Genomic DNA, 7001 nt, shown 5'->3' with positions numbered 1-7001 from the left:
AGGGTCTTGATGTTCTGGCCAGGTGTCAGCTCCACTCAACGACCAGCAAGCTACAGTGCTGGACACCCTATGCCAAACAACTAGCAAGACAGGAACACAACCCCACCCATTAGCAAAGAGGCTGCCTAAAATCATAATAAGTTCACAGACACCCCAAAACACACCACCAGACATGGTACTGCCCACCAGAAAGACAAGATCCAGCCTCATCCACCAGAACACAGGCACCAGTCCCCTCCACCAGGAAGCCTACACAACCCACTGAACTAACCTTACCCACTGGGGGCACACACCAAAAACAACGGGAACTATGAACCTGCAGCCTGCGAAAAGGAGACCCCAAACACAGTAAGTTAAGCAGAATGAGAAGACGTAAAAGGGGAAATTGACAGTAACACAATCATGGTAGGGGACTTTAACACCCCACTTTCACCAATGGACAGATCATCCAAAATGAAAATAAATAAGGAAACACAAGCTTTAAATGATACATTAAACAAGATGGACTTAATTGATATTTATAGGACGTTCCATCCAAAAACAACAGAATACACTTTCTTCTCAAGTGCTTATGGAACATTCTCCAGGATAGACCATATCTTGGATCACAAATCAAGCCTTGGGAAATTTAAGAAAATTGAAATCTTATCAAGTATCTTTTCTGACCACAACACTATGAGACTAGATATCCATTACAGGAAAAAAACTGTAAAAAATGCAAACACATGGAGGCTAAACAATACACTACTAAATAACCAGAGATCACTGCATAAATCAAAAAATACCTAGAAACAAATTACAATGAAAGCATGACGACCCAAAACCTATGGGATGCAGCAAAAGCAGTTCTAAGAGGGAAGTTTATAGCAATACAATCCTACCTGAAGTAACAAGAAACATCTCGAATAAACAACCTAACCTTACACCTAAAGCAATTAGAGAAAGAAGAACCAAAAAACCCCAAGGTTAATAAAAGCAAAGAAATTATAAAGATCAGATCAGAAATAGTGAAAAAGAAATGAAGGAAACGATAGCAAAGATCAATAAAACTAAAAGCTGGTTCTTTGAGAAGATAAACAAAATTCATAAACCATTAGCCAGACTCATCAAGGAAAAAAGGGAGAAGACTCAAATCAATAGAATTAGAAATGGAAAAGGATAAGTAACAAGTGACACTGGAGAAATACAAAGGATCATGAGAGATTACTACAAGCAACTATATGCCAATAAAATGGACAAATTCTTAGAAAAGCACAACCTTCTGAGACTGAACCAGGAAGAAATAGAAAATATAAACAGACCAATCATAAGCACTGAAATTGAAACTGTGATTAAAAATTTTCCAGCAAACAAAAGCCCAGGACCAGATGGCTTCACCGGCAAATTCTATCAAACATTTAGAGAAGGGCTAACACCTATCCTTCTCAAACTCTACCAAAATATAGCAGAGGGAGGAACACTCCCAAACTCATTCTACAAGGCCACCATCACCATGACACCAAAACCAGACAAAGATGTCACAAAAAAACTACAGGCCAATATCACTGATGAACATAGATGTAAAAATCCTCAACAAAATACTTTCAAACAGAATCCAGCAGCACATTAAAAGGATCATACACCATCACCAAGTGGAGTTTATCCCAGGAATGCAAGGATTCTTCAATATATGCAACTCAATCAATGTGATACACCATATTAACAAATTGAAGAGAAAAACCATATGATCATCTCAATAGATGCAGAAAAAGCTTTTGACAAAATTCAACACCCATTTATGATAAAAACCCTCCAGAAAGTAGGCATAGAGGGAACTTATCTCAACATAATAAAGGCCATATATGACAAATCCACAGCCAACATCGTCCTCAGTGGTGAAAAAGTGAAACCATTTCCACTAAGATCAGGAACAAGGCAAGGTTGCCCACTCTCACCACTATTATTCAACATAGTTTTGGAAGTTTTAGCCACAGCAATCAAAGAAGAAAAAGAAATAAAAGGAATCCATATTGGAAAAGAAGAAGTAAAACTGTCACTGTTTGCAGATGACATGATACTATACATAGAGAATCCTAAAGATGCTACCAGAAAACTACTAGAGCTAATCAATGAATTTGGTAAAGGAGCAGGATACAAAATTAATGCACAGAAATCTCTCTCTTGCATTCCTATACACTAATGATGAAAAATCTGAAAGAGAAATTAAGGAAACAATCCCATTCACCATTGCAACAAAAAGAATAAAATACCTAGGAATAAACCTACCTAAGTAGACAAAAGACCTATATGTGGAAAACTATAAGACACTGATGAAAGAAATTAAAGATGATGCAAACAGATGGAGAGATATACCATGTTCTTGGATTGGAAGAATCAACATTGTGAAAATGACTATACTACCCTAGTGCAATCCCTATCAAACTACCAATGTCATTTTTCACAGAACTAGAGCAAAAAATTTCACAATTTGTATGGAAACACAAAAGACCCCGAATAGCCAAAGCAATCTTGAGAAAGAAAAATGGAGCTGGAGGAATCAGGCTCCCCGACTTCAGACTATACTACAAAGCTACAGTAATCAAGACAGTATGGTACTAGCACAAAAACAGAAATATAGATCAGTGGAACAGGATAGAAAGCCCAGAGATTAGCCCACCTTATATGGTCACCTTATCTTTGATAAAGGAGGCAAGAATATACAACGGAGAAAAGACAGCCTCTTCAATAAGTGGTGCTGGGAAAACTGCACAGCTACATGTAAAAGAATGAAATTAGAACACTCCCTAACACCACACACAAAACTAAACTCAAAATGGATTAAAGACCTAAATGTAATGCCAGACACTATCAAACTCTTAGAGGAAAACATAGGCAGAACACTCTATGACATAAATCACAGCAAGATTCTTTTTGACCCACCTCCTAGAGAAATGGAAATAAAAACAAAAATAAACAATGGGGCCTAATGAAACTTAAACGCTTTTGCACAGCAAAGGAAACCATAAACAAGACAAAAAGACAACCCTCAGACTGGGAGAAAATATTTGCAAATGAAGCAACTGACAAAGGATTAACCTCCAAAATTTACAAGCAGCTCATGCAACTCAATATCATAAAAAACAAACAACCCAATCCAAAAATGGTCAGAAGACCTAAATAGATATTTCTCTAAAGAAGATACACAGGTTGCCAACAAACAATGAAAGGATGCTCAACATCACTAATCATTAGAGAAATGCAAATCAAAACTACAGTGAGGTATCACCTCACACCAGTCAGGATGGCCATCATCAGAAAATCTACAAACAGTAAATGCTGGAGAAGGTGTGGAGAAAAGGGAACCCTCTTGCAGTGTTGGTGGGAATGTAAATTGATACAGCCACTGTGGAGAACAGTATGGAGATTCCTTAAAAAACTAAAAATAGAAGTACCCTACAACCCAGCAATCCCACTACTGGGCATATACCCTGAGAAAACCATAATTCAAAAAGAGTCATGTACCACAATGTTCATTGCAGCTCTGTTTACAATAGCCAGGACATGGAAACAACCTAAGTGTCCATCGACAGATGAACGGATAAAGAAGATGTGGCATGCATATACAATGGAATATTACTCAGCCATTGAAAGAAACGAAATTGAGTTATTTGTAGTGAGGTGGATGGACCTAGAGAGTGTCATACAGAGTGAAGTGAGTCAGAAAGAGAAAAACGAATACCGTATGCTAACACATATATATGGAATCTAAAAAAAAAAAAAAAAATTGTTCTGAAGAACCTAGGGGCAGGACAGGAATAAAGTCGCAGACGTAGAGAATGGACTTGAGGACATGGGGAGGAGGAAGGGTAAGCCTGGACGAAGTGAGAGAGTGGCATGGACAGATATACACTACCACATGTAAAATAGATAGCTAGTGGGAAGCAGCCGCATAGCACAGAGAGATCAGCTCGGTGCTTTGTGTCCACCTAGAGGGGTGGGATAGGGAGGGTGGGAGGGAGACGCAAGAGGGAGGGGATATGGGGATATATGTATACATATAGCTGATTCACTTTGTTATAGCAGAAACTAACACGACATTGTAAAGCAATTATACTCCAATAAAGATGTTAAAAAAAAAAATGGGCAAAGCACCTGAATAAGCATTTCTCCTAAGTAGATGTACAGTGGTCAACAGGTATTTGAAAAGGTGCTCAACATTACTAAACATCAGGGAAATATAAATCAAGACCACAGTGAGATAATACCTCACATCTCTTAGGATGGCTATTACTTAAAAAACAAAAGATAAGTTTTGATGAGAATGTGGAGAAGAGGGAACCCTTGGGCGCTGTTGGTAGGAATGTAATTGGTGCAGCCAAGGTGGAAAACAGTGTGGAGATTCCCTCACCTTCTATGATGGTTAGGTCCCTTTCCCTGAGAAAATTTCGTGATGCAAATATCTGTTAGTTGCAGAACAGACATGGTGTCTTCAGAAGTGATTTGTCAAAGTGCATAAATACATGTTTAAGACAGAGTATCCATTTAGTATTATTTAATGTCAGCTTTATTAGTATAGTTTTATAATTTACTGTTTAGTAACACCTAGGAGTGCACTTATTTATGAGATTGGTTTCCTATTGAGCATAGTTAAGTGCAGCCTGAAGACACTAAAGAGGGATCAGAGAAGGGGAGGGTAGCGGTTCAGTCTAGGTCACTGGAACATGACTTTTTGAACATAAGGCCCTGCTTTCAACCTGAAAATTTTTCTCCAAAAACAACATGACAGTCATTATACTTTTGGTATAATGATTAAGAAAATACACAGTGTCAAAATACTTCTCTGAGTTCAGAAGTTATTTTTATGTGAATATGTATTTTATGAATTGCAGTGTCCTTTGTTTACTGTTCAGGCAATTCTCACATAAGCTCACATAAAGATTCTTCAGTTGTGTGCGGTAACTGTGACTTACCCCATCCCCAAGGGTCTGCAGCAATCTGCCTGGGCCAAGATTCTTCTGGCTAAATTCTCTCTTATCTGGAAACCTCCACACATGCTGTTCCTCTACCTGAGACATTCTTCCCTCCCTTCTTTTGGCTGGGTTAACTTGGTACAGCCTTCAGTTCTCAGCTGAGGTATCATCTGTCCAGAAGTCTGTTGATAAGTCCCTCCAGTAATGGCACCCCCAGCATCCTGAGCTCCTATGATCACACACTTCACACTGAAAATTTTGCTTATTTAATAGGAAGAATGTTTAGTAATACTCTTCTCCCCTCAGTGGTTCCTGTAAATAGACTGGCTTTCGGTAACTGGAGGGACCTCTAGGCATGTAGCTTGAAGGACCTGGAACAGAACCTGATTTACCTACATAGAAGAGGTTTGAGAAGCTGGAGTGGTTTTCTGGGAGGGGAATAATAGAGAGGTAAGGAGAAATCCCTGTTGATTAGAATCAGAGGTACTTCACGTTGAATGGAGATTTATGAAGTTTTGCACTCTGGGTTACACAGTCTACCATGTCCGGGAAATCAGAAAGGCTAATACAAAATTATGAGAACTTGATGTGCTTAGATTATTTATAGAAGAAGAAAAAAGGAACCAAGTTCAATGTATTGTCTGGCATGGGGCCAAACTATAACCACCTGGCATGTTCAGGAAACTAGCCAAACATCGGGGATCTGTTTGTTCATGTGTCCCCTGCTCTAGACTCCAAATGTTTAAGCTCCTCAGTAAAAGTCAGCTGAATTAGCAACCTTGGTTCTAGACCAGAGCATGGAGTGGATACCAAATGTTTCAAGTATCCCTTTTGAAATTGAGACGGTTCTGACAAGGCCAAATAGACACTTGAAAAAAATCAAGTGAAATTTGGGACACTCTCTCCTCAATTCAGTCATGTCTGGCCTAGAGACAGAGATGGTAAATTCAGAGATGTCTATTTCACATAGTCCTTGGTGGTAATAATAATAATAATGATAATGGTAATAGTAATAAATAAAAGCAATGATTTTTTTTAACATCAAGAGCCCCTTCAAAATGTCCTGGTTCTCATGGACCCCTTGAGGGAAGGGCAGTCTTACCCGCAGAGTGGGGAGTTCTTCACCACTGAGCACCTTGGGTGAGACCAGAAGTCACATTTCAGTAATTGTGGTTCACGGTGAAGTAGGAGAAAGAGTCTGGGTTTGGGACCAGAAGATCTGACTTCTGATCTCAGCTCACCAGATGTAATTCTGTGTCTGCACAGTTGCTGACGCCCTTGGAACCTCATTTACAGCATCTGAAACTCTCTCAGGATCACTGCAAAGATCAAAGGAGAGAAAACATTAAGTGGCCAAACATACAGACTGTAAATCTCTAAGTTATTAGTATCAGACATGCTTGTATTCATTATTTTTTTAACTTTTATTTTTTATTGAGGTACAGTTGATTTACAGTGTTTCAGGTGTTTCAGGTGTAATCACTTCAGCAAAGTGATTAAGTTATAGATAGATATTCTTTTTCAAGTTTGTTTCCATTATAAGTTATTATAAGATATTGAATATAGTTCCCTGTGCTATACAGTAGGTCCTTGTTGTTTATTTTATATATAGTAGTGTGTATCTGGTAATACCAAATTCCAAATTTATCCCTCCGCCTGACCTTTCCCCTTTGATAACCATAAGTTTATTTCCTATGTCTGTGAGTCTATTTCTGTTTTTTAAATAAGCTCATTTGTATCATTTTTTAGATTCCACATATAAGTGATGTCATATGATATTTGTCTTTGTCTGACTTCACTTAGTATGATAATCCCTAGGTCCAACCATGTTGCTGCAAATGGCATTATTTCATTCTTTTTATGGCTGAGTAATATTCCATTATGTATATATACCACATCTTTTTCTATTCCTCTGTCGATGGACATTTAGGTTGCTTTCATGTCTTGGCTATTATAAATAGTGCTGCAATGAACATTGGGGTGCATGTATCTTTTTGAATTATGGTTTTCTCCAGATACACGCCCAGGAGTGGGATTGCTGGATCATATGGT

The sequence above is a fragment of the Eubalaena glacialis genome, chromosome 9 (assembly GCF_028564815.1).
Source record: "Eubalaena glacialis isolate mEubGla1 chromosome 9, mEubGla1.1.hap2.+ XY, whole genome shotgun sequence".
NCBI lineage: Eukaryota > Metazoa > Chordata > Mammalia > Artiodactyla > Balaenidae > Eubalaena > Eubalaena glacialis.
This window is presented reverse-complemented; position numbering follows the sequence as displayed.